The sequence below is a fragment of the Equus caballus genome, chromosome 4, assembly GCF_041296265.1.
Source record: "Equus caballus isolate H_3958 breed thoroughbred chromosome 4, TB-T2T, whole genome shotgun sequence".
NCBI classification, from domain to species: domain Eukaryota; kingdom Metazoa; phylum Chordata; class Mammalia; order Perissodactyla; family Equidae; genus Equus; species Equus caballus.
In genome coordinates this window covers 93,040,256-93,064,883 of record NC_091687.1, presented here as the reverse complement: position 1 = coordinate 93,064,883, position 24,628 = coordinate 93,040,256, and the positions used below count along the sequence as shown (strand labels likewise).

The 24,628-nt window shown below is 40.6% G+C and overlaps 1 protein-coding gene across 10 annotated transcripts in view; it reads right to left on the bottom strand.

The window, feature by feature from the left end:
- CALD1 (caldesmon 1) overlaps window positions 1-22,443 on the bottom strand; it is a 183,232-nt gene extending 160,789 nt beyond the window's left edge. For all 10 annotated transcript variants that reach the window (XM_014739289.3, XM_014739293.3, XM_014739294.3 and 7 more), the window contains exon 1: window positions 22,047-22,443. The gene's annotated coding sequence lies outside the window, so the exon portion shown is untranslated. The remainder of the gene's footprint in view (window positions 1-22,046) is intronic.
- Between the last annotated feature and the right edge of the window lie 2,185 nt (window positions 22,444-24,628).

The window sequence follows — 24,628 nt, the reverse complement described above, 5'->3', positions numbered from 1 at the left end:
TGACGTGGAGCAGTTAAGGGTACTGATAGGGAAAGCATAAAATCATTTTGTCTTTATACCCCCAGTGAATCGAGACTCCTCAATAGACCAGCCAAGCCATCATGAAAAGAATTTTGTGTGTTTGGGCTAATGCTTTAATATATACACAATCTGAGGTCTCCAGATCTCATATTCCTCATAATCCTCCAGGAGCAAGATATCCATTTCCCCCATTAGGAGAATCACTTCTATTTAAGAGGTTGAGCATAGACACATAGAAGTAAGGACTAGGGGCTAGCTCTTCTGATCATCATGGCTGTTCTACTTGCACACAAGCACAGCACATTGCCTTTCTGCGCATCTTCCTCCCACCCTAGCTACTATCTCAGAGGGAGACAAAGAATTACCTTTCAAAATAGGTTCAAGGCTAAATCTCCATTAGGCTAATTTATTTTTCCTCAATGGATAATGCAGACAGAATGAAGAAATAGTTTAAAAAAAAGGTGGCAATGGCTATTGAGATATTCCAAAACATTCAGTTTCAGCTATCATATCTACTGTTTAGCAGCCAGGTTGTGATAAGAAAAGCAACCAGAAAAAACTTTTCCTTTGGCCAACATGCCAAAATTACCAGTTTGTCTAGGGACAAACTAATTGACATATATAGAAAAATAAGTGCTAAAAATGTTCTAATAGGAAAGCATTTGATAGATGAACTTGATGGCTAAGAATTGATAACGTATACACAAGTAAACTTAGGCATTATAATTTACTCAGTGCTCTAAGAAATAAGAATTTTCAATCAGTTACTTTAGATTTCTGTTCAACATGGTGGACTAAGCAGATCCAAGCAGTGTTCTTAACTGTGCTTCAAACACATAAATGTTGCAGAAAAAGAAAATAAGAAAAACATTTAGAAACACTCAAATGAACTTGAAAGCAAGAGAGAAACATCTCCAGGTTATAAAAAATAGAATTCAAAGACAGAGAGTTTAGCCTGAGTTAACTGTGTAGTAGCATTCATCAGTAACACAGCAGAAAACGCTAACTGGGCTCCAGCATAAACCCAGGAGCTAGGAAGGTGGTGTTCTATCTATGAACAGGAATGGAAATATTCTAACCATGGTAACCTACTAATGGGGAAGGAACCAATCAGCAAGAGGTAAGCTCTAGGCTGAGGGGAAGAAAACCCTTTCTGTGTGAGGGAACAGGATCCAAATCTGAACTACCTGATTAGAAATTCCAGCCAAGAGACTGATGTGAGACATGACCTAAAACCAGTGCAACTGACAGAGATCTGAGAAGACAGGTGGGAAACTATCCTATGGGGATGCCTCCACAATCTAGGCAATGCCCTAAAAGTCCTCAGAATTCTGGAACTTGGCTCACCACCGCCAGGAGGAGATTGTGAAAGTCTTCTTTGGATACACTTGTTCAAGAAAAAGGATCTAGAGATACAGGCATTAGGTGATTGTCCATTGAAAAGAGCTGGCCCGATTTCTGGCAGTGAGCCCGTCAGTGCCCTTGTGCCCAGAGTTTCCAGTCAGCTTTTTATTTACCTCACTCCTATATAAACACAGCCAGCCAAGGATCACCAGGGTTCTGAGGAAAGAATGAAAGACAGAGAGCAGCACAAACAACAGAAAAAAGGAACACAGAGGAAACACAGATGAGGCAAGGACAGAAACACACATAAAAATACAAATGATATTCCCAAGAAGATAAGAAAACTATGGTAATTCTGAAAAAAGATCAGGATATTATTAAAAAAAAAACGTCAAAAACAACAACAACAGGGCCGGCTCCATGGCCGAGTGGTTAAGTTCGCGTGCTCTGCTGCGGCGGCCCAGGGCGCGGACATGGCACCGCTCGTCAGGCCACGTTGAGACGGTGTCCCACATCCCACAACTAGAAGGACATGCAACTAAGATATACAACTGTGTACAGTGGGGGTTTGGGGAGATAAAGCAGAAAAAAAAAAAAAGGAAGATTGGCAACAGTTGTTGGCCCCGGTGCCAATCTTTAAAAACAAACAAACAAAAAAGAACAAAAGAATTCTAGGAAATTCAAAATATTGTAGTTAAAAACAATGAATATTAAGCCAAAATTAAGGAAAACTCCAGAAATTATAAGATGTAGAAAAGTAGAAAATATTTGAGAAAATATAAAATCAGAGAGTCAGTTTAGAAGATCCAGGAGAGAGAGAACAGAGAGAATGGTGAGAAGGAAATTATTACTAAAATGATACAAGAAAATTTCCCATAACTAAAACATACATTTTTCTAGATTGACCAGGCCCACTAAGTGTTCGATAGGACGAATAAAAATCCAAATGATACCAGGGCACACTGTCATGAAATTTTAGAATATTGACAATAAAAAAAAGATTCTAAATACTTCCAGACAGGAAAAAAATCAGGCAACAGACAAATATTCAGGAATCAAAATGGCATCAGACTTGTTAAGATCAACACTGGAATCTCGAAGATAATATAGGCACGCTTTGAGAAGTTTTAGGGAAAATGATTTCCAGCCTAGAATTCCGCACCCAGACAAATATCAATCAAGCACGAGATAAATCCAAGACACTAAAAAATTTTATCTTGTCTGCACCCATGTTCAGGAATCTCCTAGATGATTTTATCCATCAAAATAGAGCTATAAAGAAGGAGGAAAAATGGGATCTAGGAAACAGAGGATTCAAATTTCAGTCCACATGCAAAGGAAATTCCTTTTAATCCTAGGAAGGAAATTCCTAAAATGACTGTGAAGTAAGGATGTAGAACAGCTAGCTGTGAAAGAAACCTAGAAAATTCCAAGAAGTTTCCAGGAAGGATATCTTTAAAGAAAAAAATAAATAAATAACAAACGCCAAATACCAGATGTGTTTGCCTATATTGAAAAGGGTTCAGTGTTAGCATTTATAGTAGAAAACTAAGCAGGTAAAAGAAGTAATTATTAAATCATGAGGGGAGGAGGGAGGAATGCATAGCGTAAAAAATAAAATGTAATCATAGTATATTATGTGATGAGCTAGGAGTGATAGTGGTACAGTTATAATAACACAGGAGCGATGAGGAAGATGACATCTGTTTCTGCAGTTTCTCTTCTGTCTCATAGATCCATTTGTCTGGTCTTGTACCGATACCAAACTGTCTTGAGTATGGTGGCTTTATTAGTCTTAGACATTCTCTGTTAACTTTCTACTGTTGGAGATAAGGATATAACACTTTATATTGTAAGTTAGTCACATTTTCAAATAATATGTTCAATATGTCTTGTGTAATAAATACACTACAGATGGTCTAAAAATTCTGGGAACCCGGGGAAATAGTGTATTTCTTATACTTTTTTAAGATTAATAATTGGACCCATTGCTTTAAATTTAGAAGTAACTCACTTAAAAGTGTTGTCTGAAGCTTGAAGAAAAGCACAAGAAGCAAAGCTTTTGAAAATATAATCACTTATTATTTAAAATTAAGTTTATGCTATGTTTTCAGACTTTTCAGACATCCTATACAGATTATCAGTCATAACAAATAAAATGGATTTATCTCATACATCAAACAGAAATCTTTCTAACTATATTTAGAAATGTATCTGTATGCTATTTATGAGAGATCTGCTTTAAACTAATTACATGGAAATATTGAAAAATGAATGGTTTAAATGGTTTAGAATTTATTTAGTAAGTAAATAACGATAGAAAGGGGTTGTAGCAATATTACTAGCAGACAAGTAGAATTTAAGGTGAATTAATGATGAAAAGAATACTCCATCAGGAAGATTTAGAAATCGTGAACTTATATATATCAAACAACATAGCCTGGAGACATATGACCATTTTTTTTTTTTTGGAGGAAGATTAGTCCTGAGCTAACATCTGCCACCAACCCTCCTCTTTTTGCTGAGGAAGACTGGCCCTGAGCTAACATCGGTGCCCATCTTCCTCCACTTTGTATGTGGGACACCTGACACAGCATGGCTTGACAAGCAGTATGTACATCCACACCCAGGATCCGAACTGACGAACCCTGGGCAACCGAACTAGAACATGTGAACTTAACTGCTACACCACGTGGCCGGCCCTGAAACATATGACTAATTTTAACAATAATAATGACTAATTTTATAAGAGGAATTATAGATTCACAAACTTTTTGTGGGAGATATTGACACAGCTCTCTTGGAAATTATAGATTAAGAAACTTTTAAAAATTAGTAAGAATATAAGGGATTTGAACAATACAGTTAAACTAAATCAAAAAACCTTTAAGCAAATGAGAAGTGTTAAAGTAGAAGTGTTCATTTTTGTTTCATTGTATAATCTAGCATAAAAGTACCCATTTTTTTAAAAAATCAAAACATTTGCATTATTCTATTGATGCAAAGTTAATTAGTCAACACTTGCTAGTATCCAGGATTTTTAAATTCTTTTTGTGTATAATTGTCAAAATGCCCTGCAGTTTACTAAAGTAAACTTCTTTTTTTATAGCCCTAACTTTCTGTACCATTTAAATAGGATATTTGCCTCTTTAGTTTAACCAATTCTACTCTTTTTTTTTTATCTTTTCTCTGTTGTTTTTTTCCCCCCAGTCTGCTAATCATTTTCATCTTCTTGGCCTTTCCCTATCAGATGCTTAGAGACTTTATAAATATTTACGCAGTGTTCCTTGTCTTTCTTGATGAAGGAAACACATAGACAGCATTTCCATCTATTCAGCAGCCATTCCCTCTGTGTGCAGACTGGAACTTTGCCTGATCACCGGGATGGTATTTGCTACCAAGCCTTTTATAAATACTAAATGGTGCATTTTTTCACGTTGTGCCCCAAGTGAAGCAAGTTCTCTTTATATACCAGAAGGCCAATCCAAATGACACATGTTTGCTTTATCAACCTCTGTAAAAGTCTAGTGGTAATTTATATTGATTACCTAATAAGAAACTCCAACCCTGGTACAACATGTTCTTTCAGTTGCAGAGCCACACCTGTAGAAAGGCTAACTCACATCTGGTTCCATAAATCTGTTCTTTCTGATCCTCTGGAGAGATATTTTTATGTAAACTATATAGCTACACGTGGAACAGGAAAGACCAAAGCCTATGGCTAAACCTAGTAACCATTTCCACCCCAAGCATTAAGCTCTTACTCCCTTCCTTGACTTTGATGTCTTCCTAGTTGAGAGTCAACTCAATCACTCCTTTTATAAAAGGTGTCTCTCACCAGCTTTATTTATACTTAGATAACCAATTCAAAGTGCTGAGATTGTTGCTTTTAGGGGGTGTTAAGGACTACCTCTGGTCGAGAATATTAGTTTCATCCATTGGTAAGTAGATTCCTCCAATTAATTTTTTATATGAAGATACCTACATTTCCTACCTACATATGGAGATAACAAAGAAGACACCTACATTTCTTCATCCTTATATATTTTTCATCTTTATTGATTCCATTGCATGTAAGGGTCGTATTGTATCTCTACACAAAATCAACTTTAAGCACAAACTGTTATAAATCAAACAACTGGTTACCTTGAAAGCAACTCATTTGCAATTACTATTTGAATTAAATTTATCTCTTTTCCCCCCTTTAAAGTGATTTATCAGTCAAAGCACAACAACATTAAGGAAGTAACCTTGATAGAAAGGACAATAACAAGCCTTATGAGGGAAAGTTACGATGTCACAAATTCAAACAACGTTAGAGCTAGGAGACACTACATCTAGTCCAACCTCTTCATTACAGGAACTGATGCCCCAGAAGGTTGAGTCACCTGCCTGATGTCATCAAGTTGCTCAAAGGCAGAAACTGAATTAAACGGATTCTTCCTGCTATTATCTGCTGCTAACTCCTATTTCAAGGAAAGTTTGGAAGTTTAGTATGTGGAAGGCTATTATTGAGATGATTTCTATAAAGTGAACCTCTCCATAGTTTATATTTTAGTAATAGGCATTTTTCATGAACTGCGGTGTTTTTAAACTGGCCAAAACCTATAGATTTGAAGATTCTAAGGAACATGGATCAGATCTTCTTTTTTGCCTTTGTTAATGTCACAGCTCTTACAGGTAGCTACGATATGATACAACTTAAGAGCAGTTCAACAACCAGATAAACCCTTTCACTCTAACGCTTCTGCCTAAAACTGTAGAACGGGAGTGGAAAGTGCTGCTGGTTAGCATCATCTGTTTGGGATGAGCAGCCTCAGTGACAGCAGGAATAGAGTTCCAGCATCTGGCATCAGGGGGGAACAGACTGAGGAATCTGCAAATAGTCTCAAGGGAAACAAACCAGAGATCAGAGGAGGACTAGGGTATTTTAGGTGGAAAGTCCTCTGGGTTGCTGGCCCAGTAAGCACATGTTCAAGTAAAGAGTTTGCTTACACAATTTTCAACCATGTATTAGATTTCCATCAAAATATCCATAAAATACATATTCAACTTTACTGTATAAAACATTATTCTGTTTTAAAGGGCTTAAAAAATAAAGGACATTAGGCAAAAACTAAGCTGATCCAAATAAAGCATGGAATTTTGTCAATAATAATATATCAATATTGTTTCTTTTTAGTTGTGACAAATGTGCATAGTAATGTTAACCATAGAGGAAATTGGGTGTGGGTATATGAGAACTCTTTAATATTCTTGCAACTCTTCTATAAATCTAAAAACTATTCTAAAATAAAATTTTATGTAAAAAATAATAAAAATAAACAACTGGGCCCACCCATTTGATTGTTTGTGCGAGCTTAGCCCCAAGCACACTTGCTGGGATCAAACGTGCTTTTCTTCTACTCTTCCTCTTAGGTTCCTAGAGCATTTTTAAACTTTTATATATTTGACTATAGATATTATAATCACAGACATTACAAAGCATAGCACTTTCACATGTGTGATCTCATGTGTTACAAATTTAAATGCTGATGAAAGAAAATTTTAGTGAATCTGAACGTGACAAGACTCTAAGATCTGCAGTTGTTCACTATGTGCTTAGGTTTCAGGTAAAGCTTATGAAAAACTTTTCTGACTACATCAGACAAATGCTCAAATTGGATGGTAATCTGTCTTAACCATCCTTTTTCAGCACCTTGGGGTTTCAGATTGGCTCCAAACAGGATGATTGTCAATATTGCTTGTAAAGATGAGTATGGAGAGGAATATGCTTGCCCCAGAAGCCTAACAAAAGGAAAAAAGGAAGAGTTTAAACTGGGGTTGAGGCAGCCCCAGAAGAAGGAGCCAGCCGAAGCTGTCGTGCATGGAATTTTTGGAAACTTCGAATTCCAGACTTTGAATCTAGAGTTTCCTTCATGAATAGATGACTTACATCTTCCCCAGAAACCAACCAGCAAAAGTCTTCATGTTTCAAAGGAAAAAGAAAAGAAAACCATGTCTTAAAGACACTTTTGCACCTGAAGTGCCTTTTATATTAAAGATCTCATCGCTCCCTACCTGGGTGTTATAGAGAAGCGAAACTGTTACTGTCCGTTTGTAATTAGGAAGCTTGAGGCACAAGGAGTCTGTTCAGTCACGCAGGTTACCAGCTGTGGACATGAGGCAAGAACTGGGGCTACTTTTCTATGAGACTGCCACCTGGAACCTGAGGCCCCCACAAAATACAAGAGCCAAAATATCAAAACTTAAACCTCAATGCAAACTCTCGGGAAAAAGAATTAGCAAGCTAGAAACTACTCCCAATGGAAAGAGTAATTGTTTTATTTTAACAGCATATCTAAGAGCAGAAATATGGAAAGTGTGAAAGTTCAAAAAAACCTCTCCTACACTTCCTATTTCCTATTTACTCAAACACAGGTGGTCCAACAGTTCCAGGCTGGCTGATATAATCGCTCTATCCAGTCTTGCTGCAATAGAGAGCTTGTCGAGTAGATATTTCCATTTCACCATTGCCATAACTATATACGTACCCTGCAGAATGTGGTTGAAGTATTTTGATTTTTACTTTGTTATTATCAATCTTTTTTAAAAGATACATTTGAGCAAGAGAGACATAAGGCCATCATGGCTAAAGCTTGCGGCTGCCCAACAGCAATAGAACATTTCCAACTGTATAAATCTCAACAGGAGAAGAAACAAAAAATAGGAGAAGGGGGAAGGAGGAGAAGGAAGGAGAAGAAGAGAAAGAGAAGGATGGAGAAAAAGAAGGAGTGGGGGGAGGAGGGAAAGGAAGGAAGGAAGGAGAGAACTTTACCAGAATCCTTATTGCCTTCCATAAAGTATGTTCTTTCACTGTTTTTTCCCTCCCTCATTAATTTTTAGGGTGCTTGAAAAAAGGAGAGAAAGAAAATTATGTTCCCAACTCTAAAATAAGTAAATAAGTAAACAAAAAGGACAAGAACAACTTTTTCCAGCTGATACAGTGCTATACTGTCAAGTATTTCAGATATCTATGGATTGGTTTCCAGTAATTTGCAAGAGGAAAATGTCCTGCCTTTCTCATTTTAGAGTCAAGAAGGAGCTTCAGGCCTTCCTTGCACGACCCTGATTGATAATTGAAGTGATTTTTCAGAATGACTGTGAGTTGCAGATGATTGAATCATAAAAGAACAACATCTGAAAGGGATTTAAGTCAATGCTTATTCTTTTTGCCTCAAAGTTCATTTCTACTTATGTTAAACCTTTAGCAACCGTTGGTAGGCCTTTGGCATATATTACTTTAGAGTATAAAACAATCCGGATTACTGAAGCCATAATGGAAGCAGTGCACAGGTAGCTTTGATTCTCATTTTCTTTCTATTTTTTAGGCCATATATTTTCAACTTTAAGTGTACACATGTACACATACGGGAGACGCTTCCTGTAAGATCCCAGAAACATATGCTAAACGCGTCTACATGATAGTTTTAGGCACGGCTGCTTACATGGTGTAGAGATTGTTCTAGTCTCTGAGCAGAGGTGCTGACATGGTGGACAGTCCAGCAAGGGAGCATCTGAGACCCAAAGCAGCTTATAACATTTGGTGGTGGTGGTTGTGCGTGTGTGTGTGTGTGTGTTCAGCTCAGTCTCAGAAATGCAAGGAGTCTGTCCTGTGTGTACTAAGGCAGACAAATGTGGGTTCCCTGATGCAGTCACGATTGTACAGAAACCAAGGGAGGGAAGAGAGAAGAGGACCTCAAGTGCAGAGACAAGAGAGAGAGCTGAGTAGAGGCACGAGAAGAACTGAAGAGAGGAGAGGGGAAAACAGAAACTCACATTGACAAAAGTACATAAAGCTTCTTGGAGTGGGAATAAAAGGAAGAATGAGAACATAAAAGTTTTGTTTTTTTTTTTAAAAAAAGAAAGGTACAGAAACAGAGGAAGTGGTTGCTATGAGACATCGGGAGGGCAGAGAACTACACTGTGGGTAGGATGACCATCCGTCCATTTGCCCAGAACAGTCCCCATTTAGGGCTGTTAATTTAGGGAAATTTTTAATAGCTCCTCTTTTTGCTCTCAAAAGTGTCCTGGTTTGGATAATAAATGATAGAGTCACTCTCTCTATAGACCACCTCCAACCTAACACTGAGAGTAGCCATAAGCAGTACCAAACACAGGACATGGACACCCAGAAGGGCTTTAAGAAAGGGCAGAGGGAAACAGTGACTGAAGAAAAAGGGGAAAAGGAGACAAGGTACAATGGGGGGCAATTTGTAACCAGCCAGGCCAAACACAGATAAAGTTAGGAGGGCCAGTGAGGGGGAAAGTGTATGAACATGGAAGGATGGATGGAGAAGAGATAGAAGAAAACAAAGACAAGAGACAAATGATTCAGAGTACAACCACGTGCAGGCTTCTAATATTTCCCCCACATGTGGGGATTAGTGGCTGTGATCAGCACGTATAAAAATGACTGAAAGTGGCCATCCTTAGTTTCCACCATGCAGAGGCAAGCACAAAATCACATTGGTTGCTGCCTCCCCAGCAGGCTGCTCCAAAGCTACTCACCTCCTCCTTACACTCTGCCTCTCAGACTTGCAGGCAGCCTTGGCCAAGCCTTCCCACCAAGCCCCCTCCCCCGCTTCTGATGGCTGCATACCAGACTGTCTGCCACCGTGGTTTCACAGGCTTCCACAGATAGGCCACAGAATGCGAAGCTGCACTTCAGTGCGTCATTTCAGAGACCTCTTTTGACTTTTTACTGGATCAGAATTTTGTAACGAAAGGCAGAAAGTAAATGTCAAGGGCAAGTTCAAAAGGCCAAGTGATTTCTAGCTAAGCATTCTCTAGACCCATTGGGAGAAGGATGACCACTAGCAACAGGGTCGTTGGTACTTAGAGTGTCAGAAAATATGCCATGTGAATTTCTAACCACCATTTTGAATTGCAGCATATTATGGATTCAATTGCATCTCCCTCAAAATTCTTATATTGAAGTCCTAACCTCCAGTAATTCAGAATGTGATCTTATTTGGAGACAGGGTCTTTACAGAGGAAATCAAATTAAAATGAGGTCATTAGGATGGGCCTAATTCAATATGACTGGCATCTTTATAAGAAAAGGAAATTTAGATACAGACACACATACAAAAAGAATGCTATGTGAACATGAAGACAGCCATCTACAAGCCAAAGGGAGAGGCCTGGAAAAGACCCTTCCCTTATAGCCCTCAGAAGGGACTAATCCTGCCAACACCTTGACCTTGGACTTCTAGCTTCCAGAAGTGTGAGACAATAAATTTCTGTTTTTACCCAGTTGGTGGTACTTTGTTACAGCAGCCCTAGGAAACTCATATCCCAGATGCAGTCTGGTCAAAGATGAGAGTTAAAAGAAGTTGACCAGACTTCTATAGTTTTTTCATTTCCCTGAGAAGACTAAGTAATGTTACTTTGAGTTATCTGAAAGAGCGGATGCTCCCTACGGCAAGATGATACTGGCTGACATGAATAAATAATTTCAACTGCTCATGCCTCAGTTTCTCCCTCCAGGAAGTTGGTTAGAGGGCGTGTGTTCTGAAATCCCCACTGTGACTGCTTGTTAAGGCAAAGAGTGATCACACGAATATTCTGAGTTTGGGACAGGAAGGTCAAACTTAAGTGTGGAGCCTTACTAATGAATATTGTGTTTGAGAACAGCTGGCAAGGCGAGTGGACTGTAACTCATTTAGTCAACCACTGCAGAGAGATAGACAATTCCCCACCTGACCTCACAGAATCAGCTCTGCTTTGGTGTTTTGAGTATCTAATTTGACATAATCAAACACCAAAACAGCTTGATGTATTTGGACAAAGAGTTTAATCCTTCAGCACATAATTCTAGAACATCTCCGCTTGAGTTGGGGAGAAAGGGTGTAACCTACTTCTTAAACAATCTCTGCCACCAGAAAAGGAGAACACAAAAGTTCTTCTGCAGCCTTCTTCTTCTTCTTTTTAACTAGGGTAGGCCTAGATTCTCCTCCTGTCTAAGTCTCAGTTGAATAATTTCTCAAGTCGGTAGTGAAAGAAATGGTGTTTAGCCCTGCTTCCTTATATGGCAGGGAATGACATTGTGCTTGTCTATTTGAACTGCACTGTGGCTCTCTGACAAGTTATAATGATTGGTTATGGAAACCTCCTGCTCTGGTTTCCATCGCCTTCCTGAGGAAAGACACAGAACAGACAGCAGTAGAGAAATGGAAAGAGAATGGAGTCAGGGAGTGGCATTGAATCCAGCTCTGCCATTTGCCGGGTGTGTGACTTTGGGCAATTATTTAATTTACTTGACTGCCCTGAGGTCGTCATCTTCAACTAGAACAGTGCCTGTCACATAGCAAGTATGCCAGCAAGGTAGTTGAATGAGCTGGCTTATCTTCTCCACCATCTCTAACCTATGAGGGCTCGGAACAACTATCAATCCATTTCTAGTGGCTCTGCCTCCCAAGTTCAGTACTTTTTCTCTGGATAAATCTCAATCATCTCTCTCTCTCTTTTCTCCCCTCTCTCTTCTCCTCTTCTGCCCTCTCCCCTCTCTTCTTCTGCCCTTTCTCCCTTTCTCATTCCGGGTCTAAGACACTGAACACCTACAAAACAATCCAGCCTCAGGAATAATAAAACCCTTTAGCCATACTACAGCCTATTTAGAATGTTAAAGGCAGCACAGATGCAATGGTAAGGGCACAGGAGAAAACTGTGGTTGAAAGGGATGGTGGAGGTTGTCTGCTTCTGCAGAGCAGAGTGGTCCCAGCTCCAGAGAGAGACAGATGTAGTTAGAAATTCCTTATGCAACCCTGAAATAGAGTTTCCTATGACTGGGAACCATTGGCCCTGGTCCTACCTCCTGGAGAACCTAACGTGAAAGAAGTTGGTTCCTTTCACTCCATCTACATGATGGCCATGGAGTAGGCAACTTGAGAGAGTGTGTGGCTAAGGGCGTGGGGACTAAGGGAATGCCATCCTACAGAGCGCCTCCACAGGAAGTCACAGCTGATGGCCGGTGATTTTTAATTCAGTGCCTATCACGTGCAAAGCAGTTTAGAGATATTTTTTCCTAATCCTATGACAACCACAAAATGGAGGAATAATTATCTCCATTTTATACGTGAAGAAATGGGCTAGAAAATGGTAAACTTGAGATTCAAACTCAAGTCCTCCTGATTCCAAAGTTTGTTCTCAAATAGTTCACACCTCCAGAGCTGCAGACAAAACAGGAGTCTCCAGCGACTGGAATAATTAGCAACAGGCTGCACAGTGTGGTGGCTGAGCATGTGGACTATGGAGCCAGACTGTCCAGATCTGAATCCTGGCTCTGCCACTTACTAGCTGTGTGATCTCAGATGTGTCACTTAACCTAATGGTAACTCTGTTTCCTCATCGGTAAAGTTGGTTGTTATGAAGATTATTTATTTTATTTTTATCAAATAGATCTCTATATGCTACTTAGAATGTGCCGGACACTGTTCTAAGCACTCGGTAATGAGATAATTAGAGAGGAATCCATGAGCTCAAATATGAACACCAGCTTCAGCTTTCTGATCAAGAAGAAATCCTGGACATTTATTCCTTTCCTGATTTAACTCACATATTAAGCACGTACTACATGTGGGGCAAGGCACTTTGTTAGGCTCAAGTCACAGAACTGAAAACCTCACAGGTCCCTGTTTTCCTGGTGCTTATGTTCTAGGAGCATAAGAAATAAACACATAAATATGCAATCATAAGCACACATTTTGAATACGCATGCAACTAATTGCAGAGGCCGTGTAGAGGCTAATTCGACCAACTTGATATGTTTGGGTCAGTGGTGTGCTAGCAAATGTTTGACAACAAGCTTTGGGGGTATGTGAGGGGAGGGCAGGGGAGTCTGATTTGCAGCATTTGCTGATTTCTGTGGTGTAAATACTCCCATCATGGCTGATCTCAGGCTCCCAACTGACATCAGTGAATGAAGAATTGGAAGAGAAACTCTGTTGCACAGCATTATACAGTATTTCCATCATGCAGATATAATAGATGTAACTAACCTCAAGAGCACAGGTAATAGTAAAACATAGTAAAATAATTAGGAAGGGATGAGTTTTGAGTCTTTATTACCTTGGTTTTTAATAAATTTATTTAATTGTAAGCTAATATAATTTAATTTTAATAATGGCCATGTTTAACAACTCGTTCTCAAAATCCTGAAAATTTAACAATTGCCTTTTGAGAGCCAGTAGGAGCTGGTTCACACACACTGCTGTTGAGCGTGCATGGAAAAGGGGGACAGTGTCGGGGGGAAAGGGAGACTGAGTCAGGGTGTTGTCATTAACGCAGATGTGGGTCCTAACTTAATTCCTTTTCAGCTGCTCCTCTCCAGCAAGCCCTGCTTTCATGTACACAATGGAAGCACCGCTCTGTAAACTAAACAGCATCGGTACAAATATAGTAACAATTCTGGCATTCTTATTGGACTAGGTCGTTCAGCAGAGATACTTTTAGCTCTCTAATCCTTAGTGAATATAATTGATGTGCTTGGTGTCTGAATATGGTAGACTCTTCTGTGCAATACAGAGGATACAACTCCTGACTGTTGAGTAAGGGAAGACCCTAGAGATGGATTTTCTGTCCCTCTACAAAAAGCAAGTGATTCCCCCGTCCATGCTCCCCAGGTCTCTTGTCTTATAGGGCTCACATGCTTCTGGAAGGGCCGCCCAGGGAAGCATCCAAGCCAGAGGCTGCGATGGCCTCAGCCTCAGAGGACATGTGGGGTGAGGGCAGAGGAAGATTCTCCCGTCTTCCCGCGCAGGATTTGTACATTCCTTCCCACAAAGCGGAGGACAGAGAAAACATCTTCTGTTTTTCCTGGTAAGTTAGATAGCTAAAGTAACCAATCTTCAAAACATCCTAAGGACAGAAATACTTACAGAGAAAAATTCTCCTCACTTCACCCCTCCCCCCGAGCCCGAATTTCACTTCGTAATGGTGGCTGGAACAGGAAGTGGAAATACCATGAGAAATTTTATTCTTGCCACATTTCTAATGCTTTACCAGAGCAAACTCTGGAAATCTCATCAGAAAGGTTGACCTTACAGGGTTGATAGCTTTGTGCCCAAACCCAGAGTATGGGAAGCTGAAGGAATTTTCAGATAAGTATTCTAGCTCTTCTGGAGAGACTCTTCAGCAAAACTGATTATTTGGAGGATACGGCTGTAATTTTTAGAAAGAAATCATTCAAAACTAAACAGCTAGGCTTCTGAGGAATAAGTAACTCCATACATTTACTATAAATTATTTTAAGCATAGATGTACAGAAGTGTTTCTGAGTGTCAAGGTGTTTTAGCAGAATCACCAGGGAGTTTTTACAGACTTACAGATGCTGGACCCACTCTAGACCCACTGAATCAGAATCTCCAGGGATAGGTCTCAGGGATGTCTGTTTGCAAAAAGCCCTACAGTTGATTCTGTTTAAGACACTGATTAGGATCTACTGGAATTTCGGCAAATTGGGCTGCATTGTATAATCCAAATCTGTGAACTTTTAAAACGGCACACTCTCTCTTGCTATCAGGAGAAGCAATCTCATAAAGTGAACAAGTTAACACCCTGGGACTTAGGAGCTGTGTGCTCTGGGACCACCTTTGCCACTAATTCACTTGGTGACCTCAGTCAAGTCACTTGGTTTGTTCTTTCATTCAATAGGTATTTACTGGGCTTCTGTGATGTGGCAGGCACTGGGTATACAATATGAGAAAAATAGATGTTTCCTGCCTTCATGAGTCTTACTGACATTAATCAAAGAAACGTACAAATACCTGTATAATTTTATTTAGCGTGGCCAGGCTTTTGTTTCCTATCCAGGAAATGAAAAGTAGATCACAGGTTCATTTTTTAAAAGCATTTCTTCTTAAGATCCCAAATTTCTTGCCACAAACTTCCCACACACAATATAATTGTATGTTTTAGGTCCACTGATTGAGAAAACACAAAACCAAAAGCTACTATGAATTCAACAACTATTTTAAATAAATTAACATTTTATCATCATAATGCATCTATTTAATTAGAAAAAGAGTACCATGTATTGTGTAAGATGTATTATGTACTCAGTTTGCCAAAAACATTTGCTGCATATATGGATTTGTTTACCTCTTACAATAACTTTGTGGCCTCCCTGGGATCCAAGGTACAGAGGTTAGGAACCTACAGACTATATCAATGATGAGAAATACGTGGTACTTGAGTACCAATGGCCCTTTTCTTCCACAATGGACATCAGTATCAATGATAGCATTTTGTGCCCCCATTGAGGTCTTAGACTCAGCCTCAGAATCCTTCTCAACACAGTGTTCCAGATGGTCACTACCAATTGTTTGGAGCTGGCAAACAGATGAAAAATTATTTGCATTCCATGAGCTAAATGACCCCTAAGGCTCTGCCAGCTTAAAAAATCTATGAATCTATGTATTCAGTTCTGCTGCCTTGAGAGCCTTCTCCTCTGCTCTCCTCTTCAAATATTTGAAGACATTCATGTGGCCCCTACATTTTCTTTGCTTTGGAATAAACAGCTCCAGATCCCTTATCTGTTGCTCATATTCTGTTCTTCGGCCTCCCCCTGGCCTTTGACCCTCATCCCTGGAAGCATATTTGTCAATGCCTCTCTGCAGAACTAACCCAGAAGAGAGCACGTTCTTTTATTACTCCCCTTGACAGGCATCGAGACAGGTGTTCAGCGAATGAAAGATTACATTGCAAACATTGCTGAGAACTGAAACATCCACTGATTAAGAGTACACCAGCTCTTATGCAGTAAGCTTATTAAGTGCTGTGATTTACATCGAGATAGAGTTTTTATTTATTAAATTTATTAAATAATTATTTATTGACTTTTAAAGATTGCCTTAGTTTGGGGGGAGCCATATTACACCTATGACTCGTATGAAGTTTCTTGCCAAGAAAACACTCGAGTGTTTTTCTTTAGAATCTTTCTAAAATGGATAATTCTATCTTTTCAACGATCAGTGGTGCAAGCTTCCAGGCTCACCTCCCTCAAGCTGGGTTCATCAGGCCGTGCCCAAGTGGACACGAAGATCTGCGTGCCCCTGACGTTAGGGGTTTGCTTCTCTAAGAATTCAGTTATATGAAAATTCAAATTATATTCATGGACAGCTGTTGGACATTTCAGCTAATTTGCCTTCCATGCCTAACTTTCTCTTCTAACTAAAATTAACCACTGGGCTTTATTTACTTTTTTGCCTACGGATCTGCTGCCAGACTCACTGGTAATTCATCCATAGGTGTGCCGGTAACCTTTGATGTCTCCTCCTGCTAAGATTAGCTGAACCAATCATACCTCCTCTCTCAGAATTTGATCAGGAAGCACAGAAGGAACTTGTCAGTCTACAGAGAAACAGAAAGAAGCAGCCACCTGTGCTGCAGCTGAGTTACATTAATGCATTTATGGCAGCACATGGACCTCTGTGAGATCCTTTGACCCACCTTGATTCCAACCCCATCCTGTTTGGACCCTGGTTCTAACTTGGCTTCTGTTCTTGGATTTCCTTGTGATTCCATCCCTTTATCATTCCACATGTATCTTATAATCCTGTCCCTTCACTTGAGCTACTGAAGCTTATTAACATAAGGCTCTATTTTTTCCGAGCACTGTGCCAAGTGCTCTCACAATATGTCACCATACCTGTCTTTATACTGCCTTGCTAAGCAAGCTCTTGGTTTTTAAACCTCTGCCTGACTTCTGATTTTTGCTGTTTCTCTTTTACTTACCTGGCTGTAATTCACATGTTAGCCTATTGTAGTTTATACCCATTCTGGCTTAGACCCTCCGGACCCCAGCGGAACTAACGTCTTTGATGCTTCTGGCCCTTGGGCCCCTTAGGCCCTTTGCCCTGGTACTGACCATCATTAGTACACAGGTGAAATCTGCCTAGTTCCCCAGCTTGAGACAAGCGAGAGGGGATGTTACGTGTGGGTGTAAAAGGAACTGATTATATATTCCTACTTAATAGGTCCCTCTTCAAGTGAGATGATTTCCTTGCAGTCAAGTGCTTTCATCCTCATATTTACTAAACAACGCCAGAAGCCTCAGGAAACAATTAAAAAGCAATTTATCCTCAAGTTATCCATCCATCGATTTTTTTTTTAAGAAAGAAAAACCATGTACTAAAATGAGTGCTTACTAAGAACACTCAATTCACTTAAAATATCCAAATATATATATATATTTATTTTCCTTCAACTATTCCCTTCCTGCTGCTTCGCAATCATTTTATTAAGCTCTCCGTGCTCTCTTAGTTTACGCTTAATAGCAGCCATTCCTAACTTCAGCCGCTAAAAGCTCCCCGTAGAAAACTGCCTCTCTAGAGACGATCACCTTTTCCTTGAAAAGGAGGCATTATGAAGTTTTCTCCTTCTATGTATCTGCATATTTACACCATCCTTTCTTCCTTCCAAAGAATCTGGGAAGCAAGAAAGGACACCTCCACTCATGTTCTGATCCTGTCCGCCCTTGTCTCCAATGGGAATCAAGACTTGACCTCACTCCCCATCCCACCTCCCCCAGCTTAAGGGCTCCTCAAAGGTTTCCCATCTGCCAGTCACAAAGGATACATTCACAAAGGACCTGAAGGGTTTATTTCGAGTTTTTATCAGGTTCTCAAAGGTGTCCACAGCAACAACAGCACAGGAAGAACAACTGACAGGGCCAACCCATCACCCCTTCCGCACAGCCCACAGTCATCCTCTCCTTCTTGCCCTCCTCTCACATCGCTCGCCCACCACCAGCCAGTCATGAGTTTGGGGGTGAAAATCAGGGTGGCTCTTGACCACAGAAATTGCTTTAACATCTACTCTGTTTGCTCTAACTTTTCTCCTTCTGGCTAAAAACATGCAGAGGCTTTCCCCTGTCTCAAACATATCTAGGCTTGACCCTTCTGCTGTTCTCTGGGTCTCATCCTAGAGCTGGGTCACTGTGAATTGTTGATACTGGATCAGGAAAACCTCATGTTTGGCTTGGGGATGCAGGAGCTAGGGAAGCAGGTAGAGGTGGAGAACGGGGGGTAGGGAATTTAGCGATGCCACCAGGGGTTGGTTACAGGAGAGCCAGCTGGGGATACTAAAGACTGAGGCAAATAGAGGTGAGAGGCCGGATACATGGAGCAGTCTGGTCTCAATACCAACAGGAACCACAGCCAGGTGCTCCTGATTACCTCACCCTCCCTACGAGGCCCAGGCTTGACATGCTGGGATTAGTTCCATGCTTTTGGCTGGAGGCAGAGAAGCTGCCTCATTTACTAAGGCCTTTCTGTTGTCAGCACCTTGTCATTGGTCTTCTGCTCAACTGGATCTTCAGATTTCCTGGTTCCTGGATATGGCCTCACACCACTAACAACTTGTCTTATTCTGCCTCCTGATACAGGTGTCCTCCTGGCCTCTGATCATCAAAACCAAAATTTAGACAACATTGGGGTAGACCAGTATTCCCTGGATCCTGAGCTCAGGATTCCAGAAAGAACTAGGATCCAGAAGGTACCACTCAAGGGTCCTCAAATATGAGGGAGGAGCAGATAATTAAGGATACTAGGTAAGAAGTGGAGGATACCAGCCAAGATGAGCATAATGTCCAGAGGGCTCAAATAGCAGGCAGTTTGGAGTATAGGGTCTACAGAGAAGAGGGGCAAACAGCCTCATCTCATTTGGACACCTTAACCACTACGGGAGGTAGGAGAAGCGTAAGAATGCCCATTCCACAGATGAGGTCAAAGAGTTGAGGACTTCCTCAAAGGTCTGGCTGTTTAAATAGAGGAACCAGTGCTGGGACTGAGCTCTCATAGTGGGGCTCCCGAGTGAAGCCTTAGCTGCAAGCATCTCTTTAAATTACTCAACTACTCAGAACCTATGGGCATCTCTCCAGTAACAAACTTGGATTAGTGGATTAGCTGGACAGATGAAGGACTTTTGGTAAGGGGTTCTATTTTCAGGCTTTGAGAGAATTTACCCAGAAAACTCTTTTTCAAAGTCTGAAAATTCTTTGGCAGCATCTTTCTAACCTCCTCCTTAGTCCTACCATGCTATTTGCATACCACTTTGTCAGCATTTTCCCCTGCCACCCCCACTCCCACCCAATGGCCTCACCCCACCACGTTTCTGAGACATGTGATAGACTGCAGGCAGAACTCGGGGACTAGCTAATCCCTTGTCATGTCCATCTCTAAGTCACTCTTTTGTCTTGCTAGAAAGAATAACTAGTAACCATGCTACCAGGAAAATGACAACTGGAGAGAGCTACATGTGTTTTTAAGAAAAGGCCTTGTGAGGTGCATTTTACTCATCAGAACAGAGAACACCCAGGCAGGATTCTGGAACCTTCTGTGACTGGACCCAGCATCAACCTATTCTATCTGACCCAGAGCAGGAGTTCCTCAGGCCAGTCACAGGAGTCAATCAGAATTGTTAATAGCCTGCGAGGACCTGCTTTTACATATCTCATTTAAATCCGTTAAGCTGAGGTCCAAACCTGGTTCTCCTTCTCTGAACCATAATGCAAGAATTGTGTATTCTTTTAAAGCAATCTTTATTTGCTTTAAAATGCCTTATTTGCTTTAAAATTTGCTTATATGATCTAAATTTTTAAATTGCACATTCTATTGGCTTTGAACAATGGAAACAACCCAGCAAGTTACCAATGGATCAATCCATTGTGCCTTCCTTATGAGTGCAGAGACCAACTTTTTATTAGTGACTTTTTGCTCCGGACTTTTGCCATTGTATTTCTCTTTATGAACTGCTTTGAGTAAAATGAAAGTTCTTGTGGGGCAGTTTCCTTGTGCTCCATTTGCCCCCCTGTTTGGAGAGATGTGTTCCAGCTACTATTCAATAGGAGGAAGGTAGCACAAAGAGCTGCCTCAAGTTCAACATAAAGTAAAATATCCAGTCCCCTTGCTCCATCACCACAGAGAGTAGAACACTTAAAGCATTATTTGGAAAAATGTGTTTCTGTGGTTGTCGGGGGGTGGGGAGCACACGAGGAGGAGAGGAGCGAGGAGTGGGAGCAAAGTTCGAACCTTCAGGGGTTTGGAGATGTTGGTTTCAAACTGGAATTTATCCTCAAATCCCAAGATTATAGATTTCCTTCCAAACTGCATTCCCAACATGGTTTAGAGAACGGTTGAAAAAGAAATTGCTCTCCATATTTTGATTGACATTAAAAACACTGTGAAAATAGTTTGGAACTTGATCTCTTCGAAGGAAGGACAATAATCAAACTATGGCTTTCGCCTGCAGCCTTTCTCTCACACTTACTCAGAACTGTTCCAGGAAAAGAAATTCACAGGGAATTCTGTTCTCATATATCACTGCTAGAAGGCGAGAGAGGCATTCTCAAGAATATTATCCCCAAATTTCTAAATACAAAGACAAAAGATTATTTAATGAATCCCAACACAGAACTCACTCCATGGAATAAAATCAAGTTGAGTCAGTCATTTGGAGCTGGAAACCTTTAATATCCGAGATTATGAAAAAATGATCAGATTTGCCCTTCTTGCCACATTCCACCTAGTCTTCACTTATAGTCTAGCCATACATGTCTGGTTTCGCCAAACACATTAGAAGGATTTGCTATTTCAGTTTACAAGTCCGTCTGCATAGCCCTGTTAACAGAAGAGATCTATGAATACCAAGTACTTTGTTCTCATCTACTTTTTTTGACCATGTATTGCACCGCACTAAAATTCCCCCGCCCTTTACAATCAGCTCTTTCTAAAAGGAATTCCAGGCTACTACCAACTAGCTGCCTTGTCCTACTGTTTAAGATGCCCAAATATGTCCGACTAACTTGAAATAAAAGCCTGTTTCCTCCCTTTCTGGAACACGCTTCCAACCTACATCTTCTCTAATTCTCTAGTCACACTCAAGTACATTTTTCAAACAGAAAATGAGATTTCTTAAAAAACAGTTTGGTAGGTTGTTAAATTCGGGTTCTAAATACACACCCACTAGCACATGCATTCTCTCATTATTAGGCTTTATAGGAAACAGATCATGGTAGGCATCTTCTGTCTTAGCAAATATCAAACCAGTTATATTCACCCAATCGGAGCTAAATGCCGATGCTCTTTCCACCTTTGACTTTATTTCCTTGCAGCTCTAGAAGTCCAGTCTTAAATACTGGTAGCAGAATAAAATGTAAATGCCTTTGGTTAAAAATCATCATCTTTATGGCTTCTCATCAACCTGAAACTTATTGTTGTTTTTACAGCAAAACCTTCTTAAATCTCTGATAATAAAAGATGCAGGAGAGATCGCTGGTGTGAGCAGACTGGCACAGCACGCCTACTGACACTGGCCTGTGCCGCCCAGGTATGATCCCCATTGCGCTCCTAAACAAAAGGTGATCCTGATCAGAGTCACCGGTACTCCCTGAATATAAGCCTCTCTGTGATCTCTCCTCTCGTCCCGACTCTAAGAACAAAACTTGAAATCTCATCCTGTTTGTCTTCCGGGAACATCTGCAGGGCAGCGAAGCCCAGTCTGGCTCTGAGCATTTGCATGGTTTAGTGGCTTTTACAATCTTGCATCTCCAGCTACCCTGGCCAGGAATGCTGACTGGAACCCAGAGAAAGTCCCCAGACTCTGCGGAAGCGGTGAAAAGAAAACCCTCTGTGCCTTACCTCGTAGGCTGTAACTTCGTCCCGGGACTAAGTCAGAAAGGAAGGACTGATTTCTTTAAGCAGGAGCACAGCAAGAGGGCAGGCAGGCAGGCAGCCTAATACACACTGCTCTATTCAATAAAACTCCAGACCGCCCTTCCTTAGCCCCTCCCAGAAGTCCATGCTAAGTGAACACATATCTCCTATGTTTACAGTCGGCCTTCGGTGGTATGCATTGTCCTGTCGTTTTTCTAATAGGCAGCCAATGACGACACCCCGGCCGAGGTGGATGCAGCCTGCCTGTGGAGATGCCTGTCATTCCCTAGGCATGCTCAGGAAGTCACTCATCAGAAAAACCAAGACCTAAAAAGCTCTGAAACTGCGTGCAGGCTGCCAAAACCAGCCTGCTACATGCCCTTTTTTGGTTATCCTTAGCAGGGCCTCTGGAAGTGAATCCATTGTCAGGAACAATCATAAGAAATGTTAATCTTGGAGCAAGGGGCTGTCTTGTAGAACACAAATGGAACTTTAAAAAGAAAGCACCGTTTATGAAACTAAAAGTTAACAGTGCGTAAGTTTATTGGGGTGGGGGAGGGGACGGTTTTTTAACTGAGGGAGCCTTAATAGTGTATTTCTTTTAAAAGTAGCTGTAGATACAAAATAAAATTAAATTATTATGTAATTTTAAAGCCCGAAATGGCCCAGGACCCAGGTCTGGTGTACGTTGTAACCTGAAAGAGGCACAGCCTCTTAAAATATGTCTCCATGTGTTATAAAAACAACCCACAAAAAAAAGCTTAGGTCTTTTTTAGAAGGTTAACATTCTCCAGAATAAGCATAGGGCCAGAAATCCAGCTGGGCAGGGTCCTACGGGTCTGGTATCCTCGTTGGTTTTCTACGTCCCCTCCCTCTCTCTCTCCTCTTTATTTCTTCAGATTTGGCAACAGGCAGATATTGCTAGAAATTGTGGACGAGAGAGAGGGAGTGAAGAGACCTAGCACCTGCTTTGGGGCTGATGCAGACAGATGCATATGCCCACAGAGATGGCACCGATGGTCTAGTGACTTCTTAAAAGTACTCCAACCAACTCTTCATTGGTAGGATGAGTGCTATGAGCGGGTCAGAATTAAGAGATGCTGAATTAGAATGAAGTTAACTAGCCCATGTGCATATAATCTGTAGTCTTGTACTTTCAATATAGAATTCACTCAATTAGTCAATCTCTACTTAATGCAACAACAAAAAATTGTTTTTGAGCACTTACTATCTGTCAGGCCTAGGGCTAGGTGCTAGATTTATGTCAATAATTTGTAGGTGTTTGGAGACTGTTTCATCACTGACCAAGTGTTAAAATATTTTCCCTGGGTAATTACAAGTCCAGAAGCTTGGTGTTCAAAAATCTAAGGTTTTACTGTATAAGCCTTTCCTTATTGATGAAGATTTGACTTAAAAATGATCTCTACTTAGGAAAAAGTCCCTGCCTTTGTGCTTCATTCAGAAGACTTGGGAAGTAATTGATCCACATGGATGGTTCCTTCTCCAGCCTTCCAGCATTAACTAGTACCCAGAGGCATCTGTATCAACCCAGTACTCATCTCTTTCTTGAGAAGGCTACCCTCATCCCGTCTTTCTAACTGCCACTGCAGCACAGCCTAAAAAAGCTACAAGGAAGGCTGCCAGGCAGAGGGAGAGGTGAGCTTCAGGCATCCCAAGTTAGAACTCAGAATGCACTTTCCCAAGGAAACAGAATAAATAGTGGCTGGTGGGAATAGTACAGTCAATGCTGCATTTCAAGTCCGCCGTGGCTCAACCAGGCGATTGTGGAACACCACCGTTTATAATATGGTTCCTCTGGGAAAATGTTTTCTGATCCCAAATAAATGATTTGGAAATAAACTTTTGGAACACAACTAGTTTTGCTGCTGGGGACGTCCCGTATCTGGACAGGTAGTAAAGATAGAATAATACTTCCTAGTCTGGTAAACTGCTAAGCTTGAAGACACTGTAAAGCAGAGATTAGTGAGTTCTGAAAACAATTCAATCAGAGATGTCCATGTGAAGATATGACCTGTTTCCAGAGATGTTTGCGGCTCGTGATCTCCAGAATGGTCCATATGGCAGGGAGGTCTTTTTTAATGCACTGTTTTCCATGGCCACTGCCAATTATATCCTAAGCAGCCTTCTCGGCTTGTATGAGTAATGCCCTTTGGTTGAACAGCATCAGGGCATAATTTGCAATCTATGAATAAAATAAGTACCAGCTTCCCAAAGGAAACAAAAGTTGTGGCACAAATGGGGAAAATATTATCAGCAGGAAACATGGAAAGGACATACGTTTTGCACGGTTTTTAGAAGATAAATGGCTAAATATTTTGGGATTATGTCTTTAGAAAAGAGAAGTATGTTTCCCTAGATAAATTCTGAATCCCTCACATACAGGCTATAGCGGCTGAGCAACCGTTCAGCCTATTCTGTGCAGTTGAAAATAGACGTATTGTGGAGGAACTATATATTTGGAAAAATAATTTAACAAGTTTCATGTATTATATACCACAATATAGAAGAATTCTTTTTTCATTGTCTTTTTACTTTTTTCTTAAATA